General features: G+C 46.3%; 18 non-coding genes and 45 pseudogenes across 18 annotated transcripts; all 63 read left to right on the forward strand.

Moving 5' to 3' along the window:
• Positions 1-88: 88 nt before the first annotated feature.
• Positions 89-207, forward strand: LOC136723813 (uncharacterized; annotated as a pseudogene).
• A 208-nt stretch (positions 208-415) lies between these two features.
• LOC136723726 (uncharacterized) lies at positions 416-533 on the forward strand (annotated as a pseudogene).
• Positions 534-749: 216 nt separating this feature from the next.
• Positions 750-868, forward strand: LOC136723800 (uncharacterized; annotated as a pseudogene).
• Positions 869-1,092: 224 nt separating this feature from the next.
• Positions 1,093-1,211, forward strand: LOC136723766 (uncharacterized; annotated as a pseudogene).
• Positions 1,212-1,432: 221 nt separating this feature from the next.
• On the forward strand, positions 1,433-1,551 carry LOC136723693 (uncharacterized; annotated as a pseudogene).
• A 219-nt stretch (positions 1,552-1,770) lies between these two features.
• Positions 1,771-1,889, forward strand: LOC136723792 (uncharacterized; annotated as a pseudogene).
• A 217-nt stretch (positions 1,890-2,106) lies between these two features.
• Positions 2,107-2,225, forward strand: LOC136723682 (uncharacterized; annotated as a pseudogene).
• A 209-nt stretch (positions 2,226-2,434) lies between these two features.
• On the forward strand, positions 2,435-2,553 carry LOC136723774 (uncharacterized; annotated as a pseudogene).
• A 224-nt stretch (positions 2,554-2,777) lies between these two features.
• LOC136723802 (uncharacterized) lies at positions 2,778-2,896 on the forward strand (annotated as a pseudogene).
• Positions 2,897-3,116: 220 nt separating this feature from the next.
• Positions 3,117-3,235, forward strand: LOC136723696 (uncharacterized; annotated as a pseudogene).
• Positions 3,236-3,454: 219 nt separating this feature from the next.
• Positions 3,455-3,573, forward strand: LOC136723841 (5S ribosomal RNA). Its single transcript, XR_010806801.1, has one exon. It is a non-coding gene; the product is annotated as a 5S ribosomal RNA (ribosomal RNA).
• Positions 3,574-3,793: 220 nt separating this feature from the next.
• LOC136723839 (5S ribosomal RNA) lies at positions 3,794-3,912 on the forward strand. The gene has a single exon (XR_010806799.1). It is a non-coding gene; the product is annotated as a 5S ribosomal RNA (ribosomal RNA).
• Positions 3,913-4,122: 210 nt separating this feature from the next.
• On the forward strand, positions 4,123-4,241 carry LOC136723788 (uncharacterized; annotated as a pseudogene).
• Positions 4,242-4,454: 213 nt separating this feature from the next.
• LOC136723848 (5S ribosomal RNA) lies at positions 4,455-4,573 on the forward strand. Its single transcript, XR_010806808.1, has one exon. It is a non-coding gene; the product is annotated as a 5S ribosomal RNA (ribosomal RNA).
• Positions 4,574-4,793: 220 nt separating this feature from the next.
• On the forward strand, positions 4,794-4,912 carry LOC136723653 (5S ribosomal RNA). The gene has a single exon (XR_010806764.1). It is a non-coding gene; the product is annotated as a 5S ribosomal RNA (ribosomal RNA).
• A 210-nt stretch (positions 4,913-5,122) lies between these two features.
• LOC136723789 (uncharacterized) lies at positions 5,123-5,241 on the forward strand (annotated as a pseudogene).
• A 224-nt stretch (positions 5,242-5,465) lies between these two features.
• LOC136723824 (5S ribosomal RNA) lies at positions 5,466-5,584 on the forward strand. The gene has a single exon (XR_010806786.1). It is a non-coding gene; the product is annotated as a 5S ribosomal RNA (ribosomal RNA).
• Positions 5,585-5,792: 208 nt separating this feature from the next.
• On the forward strand, positions 5,793-5,911 carry LOC136723712 (uncharacterized; annotated as a pseudogene).
• A 218-nt stretch (positions 5,912-6,129) lies between these two features.
• On the forward strand, positions 6,130-6,249 carry LOC136723784 (uncharacterized; annotated as a pseudogene).
• A 210-nt stretch (positions 6,250-6,459) lies between these two features.
• Positions 6,460-6,578, forward strand: LOC136723743 (uncharacterized; annotated as a pseudogene).
• Positions 6,579-6,793: 215 nt separating this feature from the next.
• LOC136723744 (uncharacterized) lies at positions 6,794-6,912 on the forward strand (annotated as a pseudogene).
• A 222-nt stretch (positions 6,913-7,134) lies between these two features.
• On the forward strand, positions 7,135-7,253 carry LOC136723786 (uncharacterized; annotated as a pseudogene).
• Positions 7,254-7,472: 219 nt separating this feature from the next.
• LOC136723730 (uncharacterized) lies at positions 7,473-7,591 on the forward strand (annotated as a pseudogene).
• A 226-nt stretch (positions 7,592-7,817) lies between these two features.
• Positions 7,818-7,936, forward strand: LOC136723728 (uncharacterized; annotated as a pseudogene).
• A 210-nt stretch (positions 7,937-8,146) lies between these two features.
• On the forward strand, positions 8,147-8,265 carry LOC136723721 (uncharacterized; annotated as a pseudogene).
• Positions 8,266-8,478: 213 nt separating this feature from the next.
• On the forward strand, positions 8,479-8,597 carry LOC136723805 (uncharacterized; annotated as a pseudogene).
• Positions 8,598-8,812: 215 nt separating this feature from the next.
• On the forward strand, positions 8,813-8,931 carry LOC136723695 (uncharacterized; annotated as a pseudogene).
• Positions 8,932-9,150: 219 nt separating this feature from the next.
• Positions 9,151-9,269, forward strand: LOC136723741 (uncharacterized; annotated as a pseudogene).
• Positions 9,270-9,484: 215 nt separating this feature from the next.
• Positions 9,485-9,603, forward strand: LOC136723670 (uncharacterized; annotated as a pseudogene).
• Positions 9,604-10,158: 555 nt separating this feature from the next.
• LOC136723854 (5S ribosomal RNA) lies at positions 10,159-10,277 on the forward strand. The gene has a single exon (XR_010806813.1). It is a non-coding gene; the product is annotated as a 5S ribosomal RNA (ribosomal RNA).
• A 220-nt stretch (positions 10,278-10,497) lies between these two features.
• On the forward strand, positions 10,498-10,615 carry LOC136723720 (uncharacterized; annotated as a pseudogene).
• A 554-nt stretch (positions 10,616-11,169) lies between these two features.
• LOC136723737 (5S ribosomal RNA) lies at positions 11,170-11,288 on the forward strand. The gene has a single exon (XR_010806771.1). It is a non-coding gene; the product is annotated as a 5S ribosomal RNA (ribosomal RNA).
• A 217-nt stretch (positions 11,289-11,505) lies between these two features.
• On the forward strand, positions 11,506-11,624 carry LOC136723825 (5S ribosomal RNA). Its single transcript, XR_010806787.1, has one exon. It is a non-coding gene; the product is annotated as a 5S ribosomal RNA (ribosomal RNA).
• Positions 11,625-12,182: 558 nt separating this feature from the next.
• LOC136723750 (5S ribosomal RNA) lies at positions 12,183-12,301 on the forward strand. Its single transcript, XR_010806772.1, has one exon. It is a non-coding gene; the product is annotated as a 5S ribosomal RNA (ribosomal RNA).
• Positions 12,302-12,517: 216 nt separating this feature from the next.
• On the forward strand, positions 12,518-12,636 carry LOC136723826 (5S ribosomal RNA). The gene has a single exon (XR_010806788.1). It is a non-coding gene; the product is annotated as a 5S ribosomal RNA (ribosomal RNA).
• A 222-nt stretch (positions 12,637-12,858) lies between these two features.
• Positions 12,859-12,976, forward strand: LOC136723808 (uncharacterized; annotated as a pseudogene).
• A 208-nt stretch (positions 12,977-13,184) lies between these two features.
• Positions 13,185-13,302, forward strand: LOC136723758 (uncharacterized; annotated as a pseudogene).
• A 216-nt stretch (positions 13,303-13,518) lies between these two features.
• Positions 13,519-13,637, forward strand: LOC136723776 (uncharacterized; annotated as a pseudogene).
• Positions 13,638-13,861: 224 nt separating this feature from the next.
• LOC136723840 (5S ribosomal RNA) lies at positions 13,862-13,980 on the forward strand. Its single transcript, XR_010806800.1, has one exon. It is a non-coding gene; the product is annotated as a 5S ribosomal RNA (ribosomal RNA).
• Positions 13,981-14,200: 220 nt separating this feature from the next.
• On the forward strand, positions 14,201-14,319 carry LOC136723755 (uncharacterized; annotated as a pseudogene).
• A 209-nt stretch (positions 14,320-14,528) lies between these two features.
• Positions 14,529-14,647, forward strand: LOC136723790 (uncharacterized; annotated as a pseudogene).
• Positions 14,648-14,870: 223 nt separating this feature from the next.
• On the forward strand, positions 14,871-14,989 carry LOC136723836 (5S ribosomal RNA). The gene has a single exon (XR_010806797.1). It is a non-coding gene; the product is annotated as a 5S ribosomal RNA (ribosomal RNA).
• Positions 14,990-16,421: 1,432 nt separating this feature from the next.
• LOC136723691 (uncharacterized) lies at positions 16,422-16,540 on the forward strand (annotated as a pseudogene).
• A 211-nt stretch (positions 16,541-16,751) lies between these two features.
• LOC136723807 (uncharacterized) lies at positions 16,752-16,870 on the forward strand (annotated as a pseudogene).
• Positions 16,871-17,089: 219 nt separating this feature from the next.
• Positions 17,090-17,208, forward strand: LOC136723777 (uncharacterized; annotated as a pseudogene).
• Positions 17,209-17,417: 209 nt separating this feature from the next.
• LOC136723753 (uncharacterized) lies at positions 17,418-17,536 on the forward strand (annotated as a pseudogene).
• A 217-nt stretch (positions 17,537-17,753) lies between these two features.
• Positions 17,754-17,872, forward strand: LOC136723665 (5S ribosomal RNA). Its single transcript, XR_010806765.1, has one exon. It is a non-coding gene; the product is annotated as a 5S ribosomal RNA (ribosomal RNA).
• A 209-nt stretch (positions 17,873-18,081) lies between these two features.
• Positions 18,082-18,200, forward strand: LOC136723821 (5S ribosomal RNA). The gene has a single exon (XR_010806783.1). It is a non-coding gene; the product is annotated as a 5S ribosomal RNA (ribosomal RNA).
• Positions 18,201-18,410: 210 nt separating this feature from the next.
• LOC136723752 (uncharacterized) lies at positions 18,411-18,529 on the forward strand (annotated as a pseudogene).
• Positions 18,530-18,752: 223 nt separating this feature from the next.
• On the forward strand, positions 18,753-18,871 carry LOC136723853 (5S ribosomal RNA). The gene has a single exon (XR_010806812.1). It is a non-coding gene; the product is annotated as a 5S ribosomal RNA (ribosomal RNA).
• A 210-nt stretch (positions 18,872-19,081) lies between these two features.
• LOC136723762 (5S ribosomal RNA) lies at positions 19,082-19,200 on the forward strand. Its single transcript, XR_010806773.1, has one exon. It is a non-coding gene; the product is annotated as a 5S ribosomal RNA (ribosomal RNA).
• Positions 19,201-19,410: 210 nt separating this feature from the next.
• Positions 19,411-19,529, forward strand: LOC136723773 (uncharacterized; annotated as a pseudogene).
• A 223-nt stretch (positions 19,530-19,752) lies between these two features.
• Positions 19,753-19,871, forward strand: LOC136723692 (uncharacterized; annotated as a pseudogene).
• A 210-nt stretch (positions 19,872-20,081) lies between these two features.
• LOC136723703 (uncharacterized) lies at positions 20,082-20,200 on the forward strand (annotated as a pseudogene).
• Positions 20,201-20,418: 218 nt separating this feature from the next.
• LOC136723770 (uncharacterized) lies at positions 20,419-20,538 on the forward strand (annotated as a pseudogene).
• Positions 20,539-20,748: 210 nt separating this feature from the next.
• LOC136723812 (uncharacterized) lies at positions 20,749-20,867 on the forward strand (annotated as a pseudogene).
• Positions 20,868-21,076: 209 nt separating this feature from the next.
• Positions 21,077-21,195, forward strand: LOC136723746 (uncharacterized; annotated as a pseudogene).
• A 227-nt stretch (positions 21,196-21,422) lies between these two features.
• On the forward strand, positions 21,423-21,541 carry LOC136723685 (uncharacterized; annotated as a pseudogene).
• A 222-nt stretch (positions 21,542-21,763) lies between these two features.
• On the forward strand, positions 21,764-21,882 carry LOC136723832 (5S ribosomal RNA). The gene has a single exon (XR_010806793.1). It is a non-coding gene; the product is annotated as a 5S ribosomal RNA (ribosomal RNA).
• Positions 21,883-22,100: 218 nt separating this feature from the next.
• LOC136723796 (uncharacterized) lies at positions 22,101-22,229 on the forward strand (annotated as a pseudogene).
• A 209-nt stretch (positions 22,230-22,438) lies between these two features.
• LOC136723754 (uncharacterized) lies at positions 22,439-22,557 on the forward strand (annotated as a pseudogene).
• A 214-nt stretch (positions 22,558-22,771) lies between these two features.
• On the forward strand, positions 22,772-22,890 carry LOC136723701 (5S ribosomal RNA). The gene has a single exon (XR_010806768.1). It is a non-coding gene; the product is annotated as a 5S ribosomal RNA (ribosomal RNA).
• Positions 22,891-23,112: 222 nt separating this feature from the next.
• LOC136723751 (uncharacterized) lies at positions 23,113-23,230 on the forward strand (annotated as a pseudogene).
• Positions 23,231-23,320: the final 90 nt, after the last annotated feature.

Genomic DNA, 23,320 nt, shown 5'->3' on the forward strand with positions numbered 1-23,320 from the left:
ATTTTTCTTTTTTTTTTTTTTTTTTTTTGCTGGAAATTCCGTCAATACCCGCCAGCCTTTAAGAGACATCATGCAGCCAGACATCTCGGCTTGCGGCCACACCGTCCTGAACGCGCCCGATCTTGTCAGATCTCGGAAGCTAAACGGGGCAGGACCTGGTCAGAACATGAATGTGAGACCTCCTGGAAATACCTCGTGCTGCAAGCTTTTACGTCTCCTGGGTAACTTTATCGTAGCTCTTAATACTCTCTATCTGTCTGGAGGAGATATAATTGAAGTATTGTACACGTACCCGGCTACTTTCAACACCCTTTGCTGCACTGGTATATTTCCCTCTATTTTTCTTTTTTTTTTTGCTGGCAGTTCCGTCAATACCCGCCAGCCTTTAAGAGACATCATGCAGCCAGGCATCTCGGCTTGCGGCCACACCATCCTGAACGCGCCCGATCTCGTCAAATCTCGGAAGCTAACGGGGTAGGTCCTGGTCAGTACTTGGATGGGAGACCTCCTAGAAATACCAGGTGCTGCAAGCTTTTTACGTCTCCTGGGTAACTTCATCATAGCTCTTAATACTCTCTTTCAGTCTGGAGGAGATATTATTGAAGAATTGTACACGTACCCGGCTACTTTCAAAACCCTTTGCTGCACTGATATTTTTCCCTCCATTTTTCTTTTTTCTTTTTTTTTTTGCTGGAAGTTCCGTCAATACCCGCCAGCCTTAAAGAGACATCATGCAGCTGGGCCTCTCGGCTTTCGGCCACACCGTCCTGAATGCGCATGATATCGTCAGATCTCGGAAGCTAAGCGGGGCAGGACCTGGTCAGTACTTCAATGTGAGACCTCCTGGAAATACCAGGTGCTGCAAGCTTTTCCGTCTCCTGGGTAACTTCATCGTAGCTCTTAATACTCTCTCTCTGTCTGGAGGAGATATAATTGAAGTATTGTACACGTATCCAGCTACTGTCAACACCCTTTGCTGCACTGATATTTTTCCATCCATTTTTCTTTTTTCTTTTTTTATATATTTTTTTTGCTGGAAGTTCCGTCAATACCCGCCAACCTTTAAGAGACATCATGCAGCCAGGCATCTCGGCTTGCGGCCACACCGTCCTGAAGACGCAAGATCTCGTCAGATCTCGGAAGAAAAACTGGGCAGGGCCTGGTCAGTAATTGGATGGGTGACCTCCTGGAAATACCAGGTGCTGAAAGCTTTTTACATCTCCTGGGTAACTTCAGCGTAGCTCTTAATACTCTCATTCAGTCTGGAGGAGATATAATTGAAGTATTGTACACGTACCCGGCTACTTTCAACACCCTGTCCTGCACTGATATTTTTCCCTCCATTTTTCTATTTATTTATTTTTTATTTTTTGCTGGAAGTTCTGTCAATACCCGCCAGCCTTTAAGAGACATCATGCAGCCCGGCCTCTTGGCTTGTGGCCACACCGTCCTGAACACGCCCGATCTCGTCAGATCTCGGAAGCTAAACGGGGCAGGGCCTCGTCAGTACTTGGATGGGAGACCTCCTGGAAATACCTGGTACTGCAAGCTTTTTACGTCTCCTGGGAAACTTCATCGTAGCTCTTAATACTCTCTATCTGTCTGGAGGAGATATAATTGAAGTATTGTACACGTGCCCGGCTACTTTCAACAGCCTTTGCTGCACTGATATTTTTCCCTCCATTTTCCATTTTTTTTATTTTTTTTTTTGCTGGAAGTTCCGTCAATACCCGCCAGCCTTTAAGAGACATCATGCAGCCAGGCATCTCGGCTTGCGGCCACACCGTCCTGAACACGCCCGATCTCGTCAGATCTCGGAAGCTAAACGGGGCAGGACCTGGTCAGTACATGAAAGTGAGACCTCCTGGAAATACCTAGTTCTGCAAGCTTTTACGTCTCCTGGGTAACTTTATCGTAGCTCTTAATACTCTCTCTCTGTCTGGAGGAGATATAATTGAAGTATTGTACACGAACCCAGCTACTGTCAACACCATTTGCTGCACTGATATTTTTCCATCCATTTTTCTTTTTTTTTTTTTTTTTTTTGCTGGAAGTTCCGTCAATACCCGCCAACCTTTAAGAGACATCATGCAGCCAGGCCTTTCGGCTTGTGGCCACACCGTCCTGAATGCGCCCGATCTCGTTAGATCTCGGAAGCTAAACGGGCCAGGGCCTGGTCAGTACTTGGATGGGAGACCTCCTAGAAATACCAAGTGCTGCAAGCTTTTTACGTCTCCTGGGTAACTTCATCGTAGCTCTTAATACTCTCTTTCTGTCTCCAGGAGATATAATTGAAGAATTGTACACGTACCCGGCTACTTTCAACACCCTTTGCTGCACTGGTATATTTCCCTCTATTTTTCTTTTTTTTTTTGCTGGCAGTTCCGTCAATACCCGCCAGCCTTTAAGAGACATCATGCAGCCAGGCATCTTGGCTTGCGGCCACACCATCCTGAACGCGCCCGATCTCGTCAGATCTCGGAAGCTAAACGCGGCAGGACCTGGTCAGTACATGAAAGTGAGACCTCCTGGAAATACCTAGTGCTGCAAGCTTTTACGTCTCCTGGGTAACTTTATCGTAGCTCTTAATACTCTCTCTCTGTCTGGAGGAGATATAATTGAAGTATTGTACACGTACCCAGCTACTGTCAACACCCTTTGCTGCACTGATATTTTTCCATCCATTTTTCTTTTTTCTTTTTTTCTTTTTTTTTTTTGCTGGAAGTTCCGTCAATACCCGCCAACCTTTAAGAGACATCATGCAGCTGGGCCTCTCGGCTTTCGGCCACACCGTCCTGAATGCGCATGATATCGTCAGATCTCGGAAGCTAAACGGGGCAGGACCTGGTCAGTACTTGAATGTGAGACCTCCTGGAAATACCAGGTGCTGCAAGCTTTTACGTCTCCTGGGTAACTTTATCGTAGCTCTTAATACTCTCTTTCAGTCTGCAGGAGATATAATTGAAGAATTGTACACGTACCCGGCTACTTTCAACACCCTTTCCTGCACTGATATTTTTCCTTCCATTTTTCTATTTTTTTTTTTTTTTCTTTTTGCTGGAAGTTCCGTCAATACCCGCCAACCTTTAAGAGACATCATGCAGCCAGGCCTTTTGACTTGTGGCCACAACGTCCTGAATGCTCCCGATCTCGTCAGATCTCGGAAGCTAAACGGGGCAGGGCCTGGTCAGTACTTGGATGGGAGACCTCCTAGAAATACCAGGTGCTGCAAGCTTTTTACGTCTCCTGGGTAACTTCATCGTAGCTCTTAATACTCTCTTTCTGTCTCCAGGAGATATAATTGAAGAATTGTACACGTACCCGGCTACTTTCAACACCTTTTCCTGCACTGATATTTTTCCCTCCATTTTTCTTTTTTTTTTTTTTTTTTTTTGCTGGAAATTCCGTCAATACCCGCCAACCTTTAAGAGACATCATGCAGCCAGGCCTCTTGGCTTGCGGCCACACCGTCCTGAATGCGCTCGATCTCGTCAGATCTCGGAAGCTAAACGGGGCAGGGCCTGGTCAGTACTTGGATGGGAGACCTCCTAGAAATACCAGGTGCTGTAAGCCTTTTACGTCTCCTGGGTAACTTCATCGTAGCTCTTAATACTCTCTTTCTGTCTCCAGGAGATATAATTGAAGAATTGTACACGTACCCGGCTACTTTCAACACCCTTTCCTGCACTGATATTTTTCCCTCCATTTTTCTATTTTTTTTTTTTTTTTTTTTGCTGGAAATTCCGTCAATACCCGCCAGCCTTTAAGAGACATCATGCAGCCAGGCCTCTTGGCTTGCGGCCACACCGTCCTGAACGCGCCCGATCTCGTCAGATCTCAGAAGCTAAACGGGGCAGGGCCTGGTCAGTACTTGGATGGGAGACCTCCTAGAAATACCAGGTGCTGCAAGCTTTTTACGTCTCCTGGGTAACTTCATCGTAGCTCTTAATACTCTCTTTCTGTCTCCAGGAGATGTAATTGAAGAATTGTACACGTACCCGGCTACTTTCAACACCCTTTGCTGCACTGGTATATTTCCCTCTATTTTTCTTTTTTTTTTTTGCTGGCAGTTTCGTCAATACCCGCCAGCCTTTAAGAGACATCATGCAGCCAGGTATCTCGGCTTACGGCCACACCATCCTGAACGCGCCCGATCTCGTCAGATCTCGGAAGCTAAACGGGGCAGGACCTGGTCAGTACATGAAAGTGAGACCTCCTGGAAATACCTAGTGCTGCAAGCTTTCACGTCTCCTGGGTAACTTTATCGTAGCTCTTAATACTCTCTATCTGTCTGGAGGAGATATAATTGAAGTATAGTACACGTACCCAGCTACTGTCAACACCCTTTGCTGCACTGATATTTTTCCATCCATTTTTTTTTTTTTTTTTTTTTTGCTGGAAGTTCCGTCAATACCCGCCAACCTTTAAGAGACATCATGCAGCCAGGCCTCTTGGCTTGCGGCCACACCATCCTGAACGCGCCCGATCTCGTCAGATCTCGGAAGCTAAACGGGGCAGGGCCTGGTCAGTACTTGGATGGGAGACCTCCTAGAAATACCTGGTGCTGCAAGCCTTTTACGTCTCCTGGGTAACTTCATCGTAGCTCTTAATACTCTCTTTCTGTCTCCAGGAGATATAATTGAAGAATTGTACACGTACCCGGCTACTTTCAACACCCTTTCCTGCACTGATATTTTTCCCTCCATTTTTCTATTTTTTTTTTTTTTTTTTTTGCTGGAAATTCCGTCAATACCCGCCAGCCTTTAAGAGACATCATGCAGCCAGGCCTCTTGGCTTGCGGCCACACCGTCCTGAACGCGCCCGATCTCGTCAGATCTCGGAAGCTAAACGGGGCAGGGCCTGGTCAGTACTTGGATGGGAGACCTCCTAGAAATACCAGGTGCTGCAAGCTTTTTACGTCTCCTGGGTAACTTCATCGTAGCTCTTAATACTCTCTTTCTGTCTCCAGGAGATGTAATTGAAGAATTGTACACGTACCCGGCTACTTTCAACACCCTTTGCTGCACTGGTATATTTCCCTCTATTTTTCTTTTTTTTTTTTGCTGGCAGTTCCGTCAATACCCGCCAGCCTTTAAGAGACATCATGCAGCCAGGCATCTCGGCTTACGGCCACACCATCCTGAACGCGCCCGATCTCGTCAGATCTCGGAAGCTAAACGGGGCAGGACCTGGTCAGTACATGAAAGTGAGACCTCCTGGAAATACCTAGTGCTGCAAGCTTTTACGTCTCCTGGGTAACTTTATCGTAGCTCTTAATACTCTCTCTCTGTCTGGAGGAGATATAATTGAAGTATTGTGCACGTATCCAGCTACTGTCAACACCCTTTGCTGCACTGATTTTTTTCCATCCATTTTTCTTTTTTCTTTTTTTCTTTTTTTTTTTTGCTGGAAGTTCTGTCAATACCCGCCAACCTTTAAGAGACATCATGCAGCCAGGCCTTTCAGCTTGTGGCCACACCGTCCTGAATGCGCCCGATCTCGTCAGATCTCGGAAGCTAAACGGGGCAGGGCCTGGTCAGTATTTGGATGGGAGACCTCCTAGAAATACCAGGTGCTGCAAGCTTTTTACGTCTCCTGGGTAACTTCATCGTAGCTCTTAATACTCTCTCTCTGTCTCCAGGAGATATAATTGAAGAATTGTACACGTACCCGGCTACTTTCAACACCCGTTGCTGCACTGGTATATTTCCCTCTATTTTTCTTTTTTTTTTGCTGGCAGTTCCGTCAATACCCGCCAGCCTTTAAGAGACATCATGCAGCCAGGCATCTTGGCTTGCGGCCACACCATCCTGAACGCGCCCGATCTCGTCAGATCTCGGAAGCTAATCGGGGCAGGACCTGGTCAGTACATGAATGTGAGACCTCCTGGAAATACCTGGTGCTGCAAGCTTTTACGTCTCCTGGGTAACTTAATCGTAGCTCTTAATACTCTCTATCTGTCTGGAGGAGATATAATTGAAGTATTGTACACGTACCCAGCTACTGTCAACACGCTTTGCTGCACTGATATTTTTCCATCCATTTTTCTTTTTTCTTTTTTATTTTTTTGCTGGAAATTCCGTCAATACCCGCTAGCCTTTAAGAGACATCATGCAGCCAGACATCTCGGCTTGCCGGCCACACCGTCCTGAACGCGCCCGATCTTGTCAGATCTCGGAAGCTAAACGGGGCAGGACCTGGTCAGTACTTAAATGTGAAACCTCCTGGAAATACCAGGTGCTGCCAGCTTTTTACGTCTCCTGGGGAACTTCATCGTAGCTCTTAATACTCTCTTTCTGTCTGGAGAAGATATAATTGAAGAATTGTAAACGTACCCGGCTACTTTCAACACCCTTTGCTGCACTGGTATATTTCCCTCTATTTTTCATTTTTTTTTTTGCTGGCAGTTCCGTCAATACCCGCCAGCCTTTAAGAGACATCATGCAGCCAGGCATCTTGGCTTGCGGCCACACCATCCTGAACGCGCCCGATCTCATCAGATCTCGGAAGCTAAACGGGGCAGGACCTGGTCAGTACATGAAAGTGAGACCTCCTGGAAATACCTAGTGCTGCAAGCTTTTACGTCTCCTGGGTAACTTTATCGTAGCTCTTAATACTCTCTCTCTGTCTGGAGGAGATATAATTGAAGTATTGTACACGTACCCAGCTACTGTCAACACCCTTTGCTGCACTGATATTTTTCCATCCATTTTTCTTTTTTTTTTTTTTTTTTGCTGGAAGTTCCATCAATACCCGCCAACCTTTAAGAGACATCATGCAGCCAGGCATCTCGGCTTGCGGCCACACCATCTTGAACGCGCCCGATCTCGTCAGATCTCGGAAGCTAAACGGGGCAGGACCTGGTCAGTACATGAATGTGAGACCTCCTGGAAATACCTTGTGCTGCAAGCTTTTACGTCTCCTGGGTAACTTTATCGTAGCTCTTAATACTCTCTATCTGTCTGGAGGAGATATAATTGAAGTATTGTACACGTACCCAGCTACTGTCAACACCCTTTGCTGCACTGATATTTTTCCATCCATTTTTTTTTTTTTTTTTTTTTTTTTTTTTTTGCTGGAAATTCCGTCAATACCCGCCATCCTTTAAGAGACATCATGCAGCCAGGCATCTCGGCTTTCGGCCACACCATACTGAACGCGCCCGATCTCGTCAGATCTCGGAAGCTAAACGGGGCAGGACCTGGTTAGTACATGAATGTGAGACCTCCTGGAAATACCTAGTGCTGCAAGCTTTTACGTCTCCTGGGTAACTTTATCGTAGCTCTTAATACTCTCTCTCTGTCTGGAGGAGATATAATTGAAGAATTGTACATGTACCCGGCTACTTACAACACCCTTTGCTGCACTGATATTTTTCCCTCCCTTTTTCTATTTTTTTTTTTTTTTTTTTTGCTGGAAGTTCCGTCAATACTTGCCAGCCTTTAAGAGACATCATGCAGCCAGGTCTCTTGGCTTGCGGCCACACCGTCCTGAACGCGCCTGATCTCATCATATCTCGGAAGCAAAACGGGGCAGGGTCTGGTCAGTACTTGGTTGGGTGACCTCCTGGAAATGCCAGGTGCTGCAAGCTTTTTACGTCTCCTGGGTAACTTCATCGTAGCTCTTAATACTCTCTTTCTGTCTGGAGGAGATATAATTGAAGAATTGTACACGTACCCGGCTACTTTCAAAACCCATTACTGCACTGATATTTTTCCCTCCATTTTTCTTTTTCTTTTTTTTTTTTTTTTTTTTTTGCTGGAAGTTCCGTCAATACCCGCCAGCCATTAAGAGACATCATGCAGCCAGGCCTCTTGGCTTGCGGCCACATTGTCCTGAACGTGCCTGATCTCGTTAGATCTCGGAAGCTAAACGGGGCAGGGCCTGGTCAGTACTTGGATGGCTGACCTCCTAGAAATACCAGGTGCTGCAAGCTTTTTACGTCTCCTGGGTAACTTCATCGTAGCTCTTAATACGCTCTTTCTGTCTGGAGGAGATATAATTCAAGTATTGTACACGTACCCGGCTACTTTCAACACCCTTTGCTGCACTGGTATTTCTCCCTCCATTTCTCTTTTTTTTTATTGCTGGCAGTTCCGTCAATACCCGCCAGCCTTTAAGAGACATCATGCAGCCAGGCATCTCGGCTTGCGGCCACACCGTCCTGAACGCGTCCGATCTCGTAAGATCTCGGAAACTGAGTGGGGCAGGGCCTGGTCAGTACTTGGATGGGAGACCTCCTGGAAATACCAGGTGCTGCAAGCTTTTTACGTCTGCTGGGTAAGTTTATCGTAGCTCTTAATACTCTCTTTCTGTCTGGAGGAGATATAATTGAAGTATTGTACACGTACCCGGCTACTTTCAACACCCATTGCTGCACTGATATTTTTCCCTCCATTTTTCTTTTTTTTTTTTTTTGCTGGAAGCTCCTTCAATACCCGCCAACCATTAAGACACATCATGCAGCCAGGCCTCTCGGCTTGCGGCCACACCGCCCTGAACACCCCCAATCTCGTCAGACCTCGGAAGCTGAACGGGGCAGTGCCTGTTCAGTACTTGCATGGGAGACCTGCTGGAAATAAAAGGTGCTGCAAGCATCTTACGTCTCCTGAGTAACTTCATCGTAGCTCTTAATACTCTCTTTCTGTCTGGAAGAGATATAATTGAAGAATTGTACACGTACCCGGCTACTTTCAACACCCTTTGCTGCACTGATATTTTTCCCTCCATTTTTCTTTTTTCTTTTTTTTTTGCTGGCAGTTCCGTCAATACCCGCCAGCCTTTAAGAGACATCATGCAGCCAGGCGTCTCGGATTGCGGCCACACCATCCTGAACGCGCCCGATCTCGTCAGATCTCGGAAGCTAAACGGGGCAGGGCCTGGTCAGTACTTGGATGGGAGACCTCCTAGAAATACCAGGTGCTGGAAACTTTTTACGTCTCCTGGGTAACTTCATCGTAGCTCTTAATACTCTCTTTCTGTCTCCAGGAGATATATTTGAAGAATTGTACACGTACCCGGCTACTTTCAACACCCTTTCCTGCACTGATATTTTTCCCTCCAGTTTTCTATTTTTTTTTTTTTTTTTTTGCTGGAAATTCCGTCAATACCCGCCAGCCTTTAAGAGACATCATGCAGCCAGGCATCTCGGCTTGCGGCCACACCATCCTGAACTCGCCCGATCTCGTCAGATCTTGGAAGCTAAACGGGGCAGGACCTGGTCAGTACATGAATGTGAGACCTCCTGGAAATACCTGGTGCTGCAAGCTTTTACGTCTCCTGGGTAACTTTATCGTAGCTCTTAATACTCTCTATCTGTCTGGAGGAGATATATTTGAAGAATTGTACACGTACCCGGCTACTTTCAACACCCTTTCCTGCACTGATATTTTTCCATCCATTTTTCTTTTTTTTTTTTTTTTTTGCTGGAAATTCCGTCAATACACGCCAGCCTTTAAGAGACATCATGCAGCCAGACATCTCGGCTTGCGGCCACACCGTCCTGAACGCGCCCGATCTCGTCAGATCTCGGAAGCTAAACGGGGCAGGACCTGGTCAGTACTTGAATGTGAGACCTCCTGGAAATACCTGGTGCTGCAAGCTTTTACGTCTCCTGGGTAACTTTATCGTAGCTCTTAATACTCTCTATCTGTCTGGAGGAGATATAATTGAAGAATTGTACACGTACCCGGCTACCTTCAACACGCTTTGCTGCACTGATATTTTTCCCTCCAATTTTCTTTTTTCTTTTGTTTCTTGCTGGAAGTTCCATCAATACCCTCCAGCCTTTAAGAGACATCATGCAGCCAGGCCTCTTGGCTTGAGGCCACACCGTCCTGAAGACGCAAGATCTCGTCAGATCTCGGAAGAAAAACTGGGCAGGGCCTGAACAGTAATTGGATGGTTGACCTCCTGGAAATACCAGGTGCTGAAAGCTTTTTACATCTCCTGGGTAACTTCAGCGTAGCTCTTAATACTCTCATTCAGTCTGGAGGAGATATAATTGAAGAATTGTACATGTACCCGGCTACTTTCAACACCCTGTCCTGCACTGATATTTTTCCCTCCATTTTTCTATTTATTTATTTTTTATTTTTTGCTGGAAGTTCCGTCAATACCCGCCAGCCTTTAAGAGACATCATGCAGCCAGGCCTCTTGGCTTGCGGCCACACCGTCCTGAACACGCCCGATCTCATCAGATCTTGGAAGCTAAGCCGGGCAAGGCCTGGTCAGTACTTGGATGGGAGACCTCCTGGAAATACCTGGTGCTGCAAGCTTTTTACGTCTCCTGGGAAACTTCATCGTAGCTCTTAATACTCTCTATCTGTCTGGAGGAGATATAATTGAAGTATTGTACACGTACCCGGCTACTTTCAACAGCCTTTGCTGCACTGATATTTTTCCCTCCATTTTCCATTTTTTTTTTTTTTTTTTTTTGCTGGAAGTTCCGTCAATACCCGCCAGCCTTTAAGAGACATCATGCAGCCAGGCCTCTTGGCTTGCGGCCACACCGTCCTGAACGCGCCCGATGTCGTCAGATCTCGGAAGCTAACGGGGCAGGGCCTGGTCAGTACTTGGATGGGTGACCTCCTGGAAATACTAGGTGCTGCAAGCTTTTTACGTCTCCTGGGTAACTTCATCATAGCTCTTAATACTCTCTTTCAGTCTGTAGGAGATATTATTGAAGAATTGTACACGTACCCGGCTACTTTCAAAACCCTTTGCTGCACTGATATTTTTCCCTCCATTTTTCTTTTTTCTTTTTTTTTTTGCTGGAAGTTCCGTCAATACCCGCCAGCCTTAAAGAGACATCATGCAGCCGGGCCTCTTGGCTTTCGGCCACACCGTCCTGAACGCGCATGATATCGTCAGATCTCGGAAGCTAAACGGGCAGTACCTGGTCAGTACTTGAATGTGAGACCTCCTGGAAATACCAGGTGCTGCAAGCTTTTACGTCTCCTGGGTAACTTTATCGTAGCTCTTAATACTCTCTTTTAGTCTGCAGGAGATATAATTGAAGAATTGTACACGTACCCGGCTACTTTCAACACCCTTTCCTGCACTGATATTTTTCCCTCCATTTTTCTATTTTTTTTTTTTTTTTTTTTTGCTGGAAGTTCCGTCAATACCCGCCAACCTTTAAGAGACATCATGCAACCAGGCCTTTCGGCTTGTGGCCACACCGTCCTGAATGCGCCCGATCTCGTCAGATCTCGGAAGCTAAACGGGGCAGGGCCTGGTCAGTACTTGGATGGGAGACCTCCTAGAAATACCAGGTGCTGCAAGCTTTTTACGTCTCCTGGGTAACTTCATCGTAGCTCTTAATACTCTCTATCTGTCTGGAGGAGATATAATTGAAGTATTGTACACGTACCCAGCTACTGTCAACACTATTTGCTGCACTGATATTTTTCCATCCATTTTTCTTTTTTTTTTTTTTTTTTTGCTGGCAGTTCCGTCAATACCCGCCAGCCTTTAAGAGACATCATGCAGCCAGGCATCTTGGCTTGCGGCCACACCATCCTGAACGCGCCCGATCTCGTCAGATCTCGGAAGCTAAACGGGGCAGGGCCTGGTCAGTACTTTGATGGGAGACCTCCTGGAAATACCAGGTCCTGCAAGCTTTTTACGTCTCCTAGGTAACTTCATCGTAGCTCTTAATACTCTCTTTCTGTTTTCAGGAGATATAATTGAAGAATTGTACACGTACGTACCCGGCTACTTTCAACACCCTTTCCTGCACTGATATTTTTCCCTCCATTTTTCTTTTTTCTTTTTTTTTTTGCTGGAAGTTCCGTCAATACCCGCCAGCCTTAAAGAGACATCATGCAGCCGGGCCTCTTGGCTTTCGGCCACACCGTCCTGAACGCGCATGATATCGTCAGATCTCGGAAGCTAAACGGGCAGGACCTGGTCAGTACTTGAATGTGAGACCTCCTGGAAATACCAGGTGCTGCAAGCTTTTACGTCTCCTGGGTAACTTTATCGTAGCTCTTAATACTCTCTTTTAGTCTGCAGGAGATATAATTGAAGAATTGTACACGTACCCGGCTACTTTCAACACCCTTTCCTGCACTGATATTTTTCCCTCCATTTTTCTATTTTTTTTTTTTTTTTTTTTTGCTGGAAGTTCCGTCAATACCCGCCAACCTTTAAGAGACATCATGCAGCCAGGCCTTTCGGCTTGTGGCCACACCGTCCTGAATGCGCCCGATCTCGTCAGATCTCGGAAGCTAAACGGGGCAGGGCCTGGTCAGTACTTGGATGGGAGACCTCCTAGAAATACCAGGTGCTGCAAGCTTTTTACGTCTCCTGGGTAACTTCATCGTAGCTCTTAATACTCTCTATCTGTCTGGAGGAGATATAATTGAAGTATTGTACACGTACCCAGCTACTGTCAACACTATTTGCTGCACTGATATTTTTCCATCCATTTTTCTTTTTTTTTTTTTTTTTTGCTGGCAGTTCCGTCAATACCCGCCAGCCTTTAAGAGACATCATGCAGCCAGGCATCTTGGCTTGCGGCCACACCATCCTGAACGCGCCCGATCTCGTCAGATCTCGGAAGCTAAACGGGGCAGGGCCTGGTCAGTACTTTGATGGGAGACCTCCTGGAAATACCAGGTCCTGCAAGCTTTTTACGTCTCCTGGGTAACTTCATCGTAGCTCTTAATACTCTCTTTCTGTTTTCAGGAGATATAATTGAAGAATTGTACACATACGTACCCGGCTACTTTCAACACCCTTTCCTGCACTGATATTTTTCCCTCCATTTTTCTTTTTTTTTTTTTTTTTTTTGCTGGAAATTCCGTCAATACCCGCCAGCCTTTAAGAGACATCATGCAGCCAGACATCTCGGCTTGCGGCCACACCGTCCTGAACGCGCCCGATCTCGTCAGATCTCGGAAGCTAACGGGGCAGGACCTGGTCAGTACATGAATGTGAGACCTCCTGGAAATAGCTCGTGCTGCAAGCTTTTACGTCTCCTGGGTAACTTTATCGTAGCTCTTAATACTCTCTATCTGTCTGGAGGAGATATAATTGAAGTATTGTACACGTACCCGGCTACTTTCAACACCCTTTGCTGCACTGGTATATTTCCCTCTATTTTTCTTTTTTTTTTTGCTGGCAGTTCCGTCAATACCCGCCAGCCTTTAAGAGACATCATGCAGCCAGGCATCTCGGCTTGCGGCCACACCATCCTGAACGCGCCAGATCTCGTCAAATCTCGGAAGCTAACGGGGCAGGTCCTGGTCAGTACTTGGATGGGAGACCTCCTAGAAATACCAGGTGCTGCAAGCTTTTTACGTCTCCTGGGTAACTTCATCATAGCTCTTAATACTCTCTTTCAGTCTGTTGGAGATATTATTGAAGAATTGTACACGTACCCGGCTACTTTCAAAACCCTTTGCTGCACTGATATTTTTCCCTCCATTTTTCTTTTTTCTTTTTTTTTTTGCTGGAAGTACCGTCAATACCCGCCAGCCTTAAAGAAACATCATGCAGCCAGGCATCTCGGCTTGCGGCCACACCATCCTGAACGCGCCCGATCTCGTCAGATCTCGGAAGCTAAACGCGGCAGGACCTGGTCAGTACATGAAAGTGAGACCTCCTGGAAATACCTAGTGCTGCAAGCTTTTACGTCTCCTGGGTAACTTTATCGTAGCTCTTAATACTCTCTCTCTGTCTGGAGGAGATATAATTGAAGTATTGTACACGTATCCAGCTACTGTCAACACCCTTTGCTGCACTGATATTTTTCCATCCATTTTTCTTTTTTCTTTTTTTCTTTTTTTTTTTTGCTGGAAGTTCCGTCAATACCCGCCAACCTTTAAGAGACATCATGCAGCCAGGCCTCTTGGCTTGCGGCCACACCGTCCTGAATGCGCTCGATCTCGTCAGATCTCGGAAGCTAAACGGGGCAGGGCCTGGTCAGTACTTGGATGGGAGACCTCCTAGAAATACCAGGTGCTGCAAACCTTTTACGTCTCCTGGGTAACTTCATCGTAGCTCTTAATACTCTCTTTCTGTCTCCAGGAGATATAATTGAAGAATTGTACACGTACCCGGCTACTTTCAACACCCTTTCCTGCACTGATATTTTTCCCTCCATTTTTCTATTTTTTTTTTTTTTTTTTTTGCTGGAAATTCCGTCAATACCCGCCAGCCTTTAAGAGACATCATGCAGCCAGGCCTCTTGGCTTGCGGCCACACCGTCCTGAACGCGCCCGATCTCGTCAGATCTCGGAAGCTAAACGGGGCAGGACCTGGTCAGTACATGAAAGTGAGACCTCCTGGAAATACCTAGTGCTGCAAGCTTTTACGTCTCCTGGGTAACTTCATCGTAGCTCTTAATACTCTCTTTCTGTCTCCAGGAGATGTAATTGAAGAATTGTACACGTACCCGGCTACTTTCAACACCCTTTGCTGCACTGGTATATTTCCCTCTATTTTTCTTTTTTTTTTTTGCTGGCAGTTCCGTCAATACCCGCCAGCCTTTAAGAGACATCATGCAGCCAGGCATCTCGGCTTACGGCCACACCATCCTGAACGCGCCCGATCTCGTCAGATCTCGGAAGCTAAACGGGGCAGGACCTGGTCAGTACATGAAAGTGAGACCTCCTGGAAATACCTAGTGCTGCAAGCTTTTACGTCTCCTGGGTAACTTTATCGTAGCTCTTAATACTCTCTCTCTGTCTGGAGGAGATATAATTGAAGTATTGTACACGTATCCAGCTACTGTCAACACCCTTTGCTGCACTGATATTTTTCCATCCATTTTTCTTTTTTCTTTTTTTCTTTTTTTTTTTGCTGGAAGTTCTGTCAATACCCGCCAACCTTTAAGAGACATCATGCAGCCAGGCCTTTCAGCTTGTGGCCACACCGTCCTGAATGCGCCCGATCTCGTCAGATCTCGGAAGCTAAACGGGGCAGGGCCTGGTCAGTATTTGGATGGGAGACCTCCTAGAAATACCAGGTGCTGCAAGCTTTTTACGTCTCCTGGGTAACTTCATCGTAGCTCTTAATACTCTCTTTCTGTCTCCAGGAGATATAATTGAAGAATTGTACACGTACCCGGCTACTTTCAACACCCTTTGCTGCACTGGTATACACTCACCTAAAGGATTATTAGGAACACCTGTTCAATTTCTCATTAATGCAATTATCTAATCAACCAATCACATGGCAGTTGCTTCAATGCATTTAGGGGTGTGGTCCTGGTCAAGACAATCTCCTGAACTCCAAACTGAATGTCTGAATGGGAAAGAAAGGTGATTTAAGCAATTTTGAGCGTGGCATGGTTGTTGGTGCCAGACAGGCCGGTCTGAGTATTTCACAATCTGCTCAGTTACTGGGATTTTCACGCACAACCATTTCTAGGGTTTACAAAGAATGGTGTGAAAAGGGAAAAACATCCAGTATGCGGCAGTCCTGTGGGCGAAAATACCTTGTTGATGCTAGAGGTCAGAGGAGAATGGGCCGACTGATTCAAGCTGATAGAAGAGCAACTTTGACTGAAATAACCACTCGTTACAACCGAGGTATGCAGCAAAGCATTTGTGAAGCCACAACATGTACAACCTTGAGGCGGATGGGCTACAACAGCAGAAGACCCCACCGGGTACCACTCATCTCCACTACAAATAGGAAAAAGAGGCTACAATTTGCACAAGCTCACCAAAATTGGACAGTTGAAGACTGGAAAAATGTTGCCTGGTCTGATGAGTCTCGATTTCTGTTGAGACGTTCAGATGGTAGAGTCCGAATTTGGCGTAAACAGAATGAGAACATGGATCCATCATGCCTTGTTACCACTGTGCAGGCTGCTGGTGGTGGTGTAATGGTGTGGGGGATGTTTTCTTGGCACACTTTAGGCCCCTTAGTGCCAATTGGGCATCGTTTAAATGCCACGGCCTACCTGAGCATTGTTTCTGACCATGTCCATCCCTTTATGACCACCATGTACCCATCCTCTGATGGCTACTTCCAGCAGGATAATGCACCATGTCACAAAGGTTGAATCATTTCAAATTGGTTTCTTGAACATGACAATGAGTTCACTGTACTAAACTGGCCCCCACAGTCACCAGATCTCAACCCAATAGAGCATCTTTGGGATGTGGTGGAACGGGAGCTTCGTGCCCTGGATGTGCATCCCACAAATCTCCATCAACTGCAAGATGCTATCCTATCAATATGGGCCAACATTTCTAAAGAATGCTTTCAGCACCTTGTTGAATCAATGCCACGTAGAATTAAGGCAGTTCTGAAGGCGAAAGGGGGTCAAGCACAGTATTAGTATGGTGTTCCTAATAATCCTTTAGGTGAGTGTATTTCCCTCTATTTTTCTTTTTTTTTTTGCTGGCAGTTCCGTCAATACCCGCCAGCCTTTAAGAGACATCATGCAGCCAGACATCTCGGCTTGCGGCCACACAATCCTGAAAGCGCCCGATCTCGTCAGACCTCGGAAGCTAAACGAGGCAGGGCCTGGTCAGTACTTGGATGGGAGACCTCCTAGAAATACCAGGTGCTGCAAGCTTTTTACGTCTCCTGGGTAACTTCATCGTAGCTCTTAATACTCTCTTTCTGTCTCCAGGAGATATAATTGAAGAATTGTACACGTACCCGGCTACTTTCAACACCCTTTGCTGCACTGGTATATTTCCCTCTATTTTTCTTTTTTTTTTTTCGCTGGCAGTTCCGTCAATACCCGCCAGCCTTTAAGAGACATCATGCAGCCAGGCATCTCGGCTTGCGGCCACACCATCCTGAACGCGCCCGATCTCGTCACATCTCGGAAGCTAAACGGGGCAGGACCTGGTCAGTACATGAAAGTGAGACCTCCTGGAAATACCTAGTGCTGCAAGCTTTTACGTCTCCTGGGTAACTTTATCGTAGCTCTTAATACTCTCTCTCTGTCTGGAGGAGATATAATTGAAGTATTGTACACGTACCCAGCTACTGTCAACACCCTTTGCTGCACTGATATTTTTCCATCCATTTTTCTTTTTTATTTTTCTTTTTTTTGCTGGAAATTCCGTCAATACCCGCTAGCCTTTAAGAGACATCATGCAGCCAGATATCTCGAATTGCCGGCCACACCGTCCTGAACGCGCCCGATCTTGTCAGATCTCGGAAGCTAAACGGGGCAGGACCTGGTCAGTACTTAAATGTGAGACCTCCTGGAAATACCAGGTGCTGCCAGCTTTTTACGTCTCCTGGGGAACTTCATCGTAGCTCTTAATACTCTCTTTCTGTCTGGAGAAGATATAATTGAAGAATTGTACACGTACCCGGCTACTTTCAACACCCTTTGCTGCACTGGTATATTTCCCTCTATTTTTCTTTTTTTTTTTGCTGGCAGTTCCGTCAATACCCGCCAGCCTTTAAGAGACATCATGCAGCCAGGCATCTCGGCTTGCGGCCACACCATCCTGAACGCGCCCGATCTCGTCAGATCTCGGAAGCTAAACGGGGCAGGACCTGGTCAGTACATGAAAGTGAGACCTCCTGGAAATACCTAGTGCTGCAAGCTTTTACGTCTCCTGGGTAACTTTATCGTAGCTCTTAATACTCTCTCTCTGTCTGGAGGAGATATAATTGAAGTATTGTACACGTATCCAGCTACTGTCAACACCCTTTGCTGCACTGATATTTTTCCATCCATTTTTCTTTTTTTTTTTTTTTTTTTTGCTGGAAGTTCCGTCAATACCCGCCAACCTTTAAGAGACATCATGCAGCCAGGCCTTTTGGCTTGTGGCCACACCGTCCTGAATGCACCCGATCTCGTCAGATCTCGGAAGCTAAACGGGGCAGGGCCTGGTCAGTACCTGGATGGGAGACCTCCTAGAAATACCAGGTGCTGCAAGCTTTTCACATCTCCTGGGTAACTTCATCGTAGCTCTTAATACTCTCTTTCTGTCTCCAGGAGATATAATTGAAGAATTGTACACGTACCCGGCTACTTTCAACACCCTTTGCTGCACTGGTATATTTCCCTCTATTTTTCTTTTTTTTTTTGCTGGCAGTTCCGTCAATACCCGCCAGCCTTTAAGAGACATCATGCAGCCAGGCATCTCGGCTTGCGGCCACATCGTCCTGAACGCGCCCGATCTCGTCAGATCTCGGAAGCTAAACGGGGCAGGGCCTGGTCAGTACTTGGATGGGAGACCTCCTAGAAATACCAGGTGCTGCAAGCTTTTTACGTCTCCTGGGTAACTTCATCGTAGCTCTTAATACTCTCTTTATGTCTGGAGAAGATATAATTGAAGAATTGTAAACGTACCCGGCTACTTTCAACACCCTTTGCTGCACTGGTATTTTTCCCTCTATTTTTCTTTTTTTTTTTTGCTGGCAGTTATGTCAATACCCGCCAGCCTTTAAGAGACATCATGCAGCCAGGCATCTCGGCTTGCGGCCACACCATCCTGAACGCGCCCGATCTCGTCAGATCTCGGAAGCTAAACGGGGCAGGACCTGGTCAGTACGTGAAAGTGAGACCTCCTGGAAATACCTAGTGCTGCAAGCTTTTACATCTCCTGGGTAACTTTATCGTAGCTCTTAATACTCTCTCTCTGTCTGGAGGAGATATAATTGAAGTATTGTACACGTATCCAGCTACTGTCAACACCCTTTGCTGCACTGATATTTTTCCATCCATTTTTCTTTTTTCTATTTTTCTTTTTTTTTTTTGCTGGAAGTTCCGTCAATACCCGCCAACCTTTAGAGACATCATGCAGCCAGGCCTTTCGGCTTGTGGCCACACCGTCCTGAATGCGCCCGATCTCGTCAGATCTCGGAAGCTAAACGGGGCAGGGCCTGGTCAGTGCTTGGATGGGAGACCTCCTAGAAATACCAGGTGCTGCAAGCTTTTTACGTCTCCTGGGTAACTTCATCGTAGCTCTTAATACTCTCTTTCTGTCTCCAGGAGATATAATTGAAGAATTGTACACGTACCCGGCTACTTTCAACACCCTTTGCTGCACTGGTATTTTTCCCTCTATTTTTCTTTTTTTTTTTTGCTGGCAGTTATGTCAATACCCGCCAGCCTTTAAGAGACATCATGCAGCCAGGCATCTCGGCTTGTGGCCACACCATCCTGAACGCGCCCGATCTCGTCAGATCTCGGAAGCTAAACGGGGCAGGGCCTGGTCAGTACTTGGATGGGAGACCTCCTAGAAATACCAGGTGCTGCAAGCTTTTTACGTCTCCTGGGTAACTTCATCGTAGCTCTTAATACTCTCTTTATGTCTGGAGAAGATATAATTGAAGAATTGTAAACGTACCCGGCTACTTTCAACACCCTTTGCTGCACTGGTATTTTTCCCTCTATTTTTCTTTTTTTTTTTTGCTGGCAGTTATGTCAATACCCGCCAGCCTTTAAGAGACATCATGCAGCCAGGCATCTCGGCTTGCGGCCACACCATCCAGAACGCGCCCGATCTCGTCAGATCTCGGAAGCTAAACGGGGCAGGACCTGGTCAGTACATAAAAGTGAGACCTCCTGGAAATACCTAGTGCTGCAAGCTTTTACATCTCCTGGGTAACTTTATCGTAGCTCTTAATACTCTCTCTCTGTCTGGAGGAGATATAATTGAAGTATTGTACACGTATCCAGCTACTGTCAACACCCTTTGCTGCACTGATATTTTTCCATCCATTTTTCTTTTTTCTTTTTTTCTTTTTTTTTTTTGCTGGAAGTTCCGTCAATACCCGCCAACCTTTAGAGACATCATGCAGCCAGGCCTTTCGGCTTGTGGCCACACCGTCCTGAATGCGCCTGATCTCGTCAGATCTCGGAAGCTAAACGGGGCAGGGCCTGATCAGTGCTTGGATGGGAGACCTCCTAGAAATACCAGGTGCTGCAAGCTTTTTACGTCTCCTGGGTAACTTCATCGTAGCTCTTAATACTCTCTTTCTGTCTCCAGGAGATATAATTGAAGAATTGTACACGTACCCGGCTACTTTCAACACCCTTTGCTGCACTGGTATTTTTCCCTCTATTTTTCTTTTTTTTTTTTGCTGGCAGTTATGTCAATACCCGCCAGCCTTTAAGAGACATCATGCAGCCAGGCATCTCGGCTTGCGGCCACACCATCCTGAACGCGCCCGATCTCGTCAGATCTCGGAAGCTAAACGGGGCAGGACCTGGTCAGTACATGAATGTGAGACCTCCTGGAAATACCTGGTGCTGCAAGCTTTTACGTCTCCTGGGTAACTTTATCGTAGCTCTTAATACTCTCTATCTGTCTGGAGGAGATATAATTGAAGTATTGTACACGTACCCAACTACTGTCAACACCCTTTGCTGCACTGATATTTTTCCATCCATTTTTCTTTTTTCTTTTTTATTTTTTTGCTGGAAATTCCGTCAATACCCGCTAGCCTTTAAGAGACATCATGCAGCCAGACATCTCGGCTTGCCGGCCACACCGTCCTGAACGCGCCCGATCTTGTCAGATCTCGGAAGCTAAACGGGGCAGGACCTGGTCAGTACTTAAATGTGAGACCTCCTGGAAATACCAGGTGCTGCCAGCTTTTTACGTCTCCTGGGGAACTTCATCGTAGCTCTTAATACTCTCTTTATGTCTGGAGAAGATATAATTGAAGAATTGTAAACGTACCCGGCTACTTTCAACACCCTTTGCTGCACTGGTATTTTTCCCTCTATTTTTCTTTTTTTTTTTTGCTGGCAGTTATGTCAATACCCGCCAGCCTTTAAGAGACATCATGCAGCCAGGCATCTCGGCTTGCGGCCACACCATCCTGAACGCGCCCGATCTCGTCAGATCTCGGAAGCTAAACGGGGCAGGACCTGGTCTGTACACGAATGTGAGTCCTCCTGGAAATACCTCGTGGTGCAAGCTTTTACGTCTCCTGGGTAACTTTATCGTAGCTCTTAATACTCTCTATCTGTCTGGAGGAGATTTAATTGAAGTATTGTACACGTACCCAGCTACTGTCAACACCCTTTGCTGCACTGATATTTTTCCATCCATTTTTTTTTTTTTTTTTTGCTGGAAGTTCCGTCAATACCCGCCAACCTTTAAGAGACATCATGCAGCCAGGCCTTTCGGCTTGTGGCCACACCGTCCTGAATGCGCCCGATCTCGTCAGATCTCGGAAGCTAAACGGGGCAGGACCTGGTCAGTACATGAATGTGAGTCCTCCTGGAAATACCTGGTGCTGCTAGCTTTTTCGTCTCCTGGGTAACTTTATCGTAGCTCTTAATACTCTCTATCTTTCTGGAGGAGATATAAATGAAGTATTGTACACGTACCCAGCTACTGTCAACACCCTTTGCTGCACTGATATTTTTCCATCCATTTTTCTTTTTTTTTTTTTTTTTTTTTTTTTTTTTTGCTGGAAGTTCCGTCAATACCCGCCAATCTTTAAGAGACATCATGCAGCCAGGCCTCTCGGCTTGCGGCCACACCGTCTTGAACGCGCCCGATCTCGTAAGATCTCGGAAGCTAAACTGGGCAGGACCTGGTCAGTACTTGGATGGGAGACCTCCTGGAAATACCTGGTGCTGCCAGCTTTTACGTCTCCTGGGTAACTTTATCGTAGCTCTTAATTCTCTCTATCTGTCTGGAGGAGATATAATTGAAGAATTGTACACGTACCCAGCTACTGTCAACACCCTTTGCTGCACTGATATTTTTCCATCCATTTTTCTTTTTTTTTTTTTTTTTTTTTTTTTGCTGGAAGTTCCGTCAATACCTGCCAACCTTTAAGAGACATCATGCAGCCAGGCCTTTTGACTTGTGGCCACACCGTCCTGAATGCGCCCGATCTCGTCAGATCTCGGAAGCTAAACGGGGCAGGGCCTGGTCAGTACTTGGATGGGAGACCTCCTAGAAATACCAGGTGCTGCAAGCTTTTTACGTCTCCTGGGTAACTTCATCGTAGCTCTTAATACTCTCTTTCTGTCTCCAGGAGATATAATTGAACAATTGTACACGTACCCGGCTACTTTCAACACCCTTTCCTGCACTGATATTTTTCCCTCCATTTTTCTTTTTTTTTTTTTTTTTTTTGCTGGAAATTCCGTCAATACCCGCCAGCCTTTAAGAGACATCATGCAGCCAGACATCTCGGCTTGCGGCCACACCGTCCTGAACGCGCCCGATCTTGCCCGATCTTGTCAGATCTCGGAAGCTAAACGGGGCAGGACCCGGTCAGTACTTAAATGTGAGACCTCCTGGAAATACCAGGTGCTGCCAGCTTTTTATGTCTCCTGGGGAACTTCATCGTAGCTCTTAATACTCTCTTTCTCTCTGGAGAAGATATAATTGAAGAATTGTACACGTACCCGGCTACTTTCAACACCCTTTGCAGCACTGGTATATATCCCTCTATTTTTCTTTTTTTTTTTGCTGGCAGTTCCGTCAATACCCGCCAGCCTTTAAGAGACATGATGCAGCCAGGCATCTCGGCTTGCGGCCACACCATCCTGAACGCGCCCGATCTCGTCAGATCTCGGAAGCTAAACGGGGCAGGACCTGGTCAGTACATGAAAGTGAGACCTCCTGGAAATACCTAGTGCTGCAAGCTTTTACGTCTCCTGGGTAACTTTATCGTAGCTCTTAATACTCTCTCTCTGTCTGGAGGAGATATAATTGAAGTATTGTACACGTATCCAGCTACTGTCAACACCCTTTGCTGCACTGATATTTTTCCATCCATTTTTTTTTTTTTTTTTTTTTTTGCTGGAAGTTCCGTCAATACCCGCCAACCTTTAAGAGACATCATGCAGCCAGGCCTTTTGGCTTGCGGCCACACCGTCCTGAATGCGCCCGATCTCGTCAGATCTCGGAAGCTAAACGGGGCAGGGCCTGGTCAGTACTTGGATGGGAGACCTCCTAGAAATACCAGGTGCTGCGAGCCTTTTACGTCTCCTGGGTAACTTCATCGTAGCTCTTAATACTCTCTTTCTGTCTCCAGCAGATATAATTGAAGAATTGTACACGTACCCGGCTACTTTCAACACCCTTTCCTGTACTGATATTTTTCCCTCCATTTTTCTATTTTTTTTTTTTTTTTTTTTGCTGGAAATTCCGTCAATACCCGCCAGCCTTTATGAGATTTATCATGCAGCCAGGCCTCTTGGCTTGCGGCCACACCATCCTGAACTCGCCCGATCTCGTCAGATCTTGGAAGCTAACGGGGCAGGGCCTGGTCAGTACTTGGATGGGTGACATCCTGGAAATACCAGGAGCTGCAAGCTTTTTACGTCTCCCGGGTAACTTCATCATAGCTCTTAATACTCTCTTTCAGTCTGTAGGAGATATTATTGAAGAATTGTACACGTACCCGG

The sequence above is a fragment of the Amia ocellicauda genome, unplaced genomic scaffold (assembly GCF_036373705.1).
Source record: "Amia ocellicauda isolate fAmiCal2 unplaced genomic scaffold, fAmiCal2.hap1 HAP1_SCAFFOLD_168, whole genome shotgun sequence".
NCBI lineage: Eukaryota > Metazoa > Chordata > Actinopteri > Amiiformes > Amiidae > Amia > Amia ocellicauda.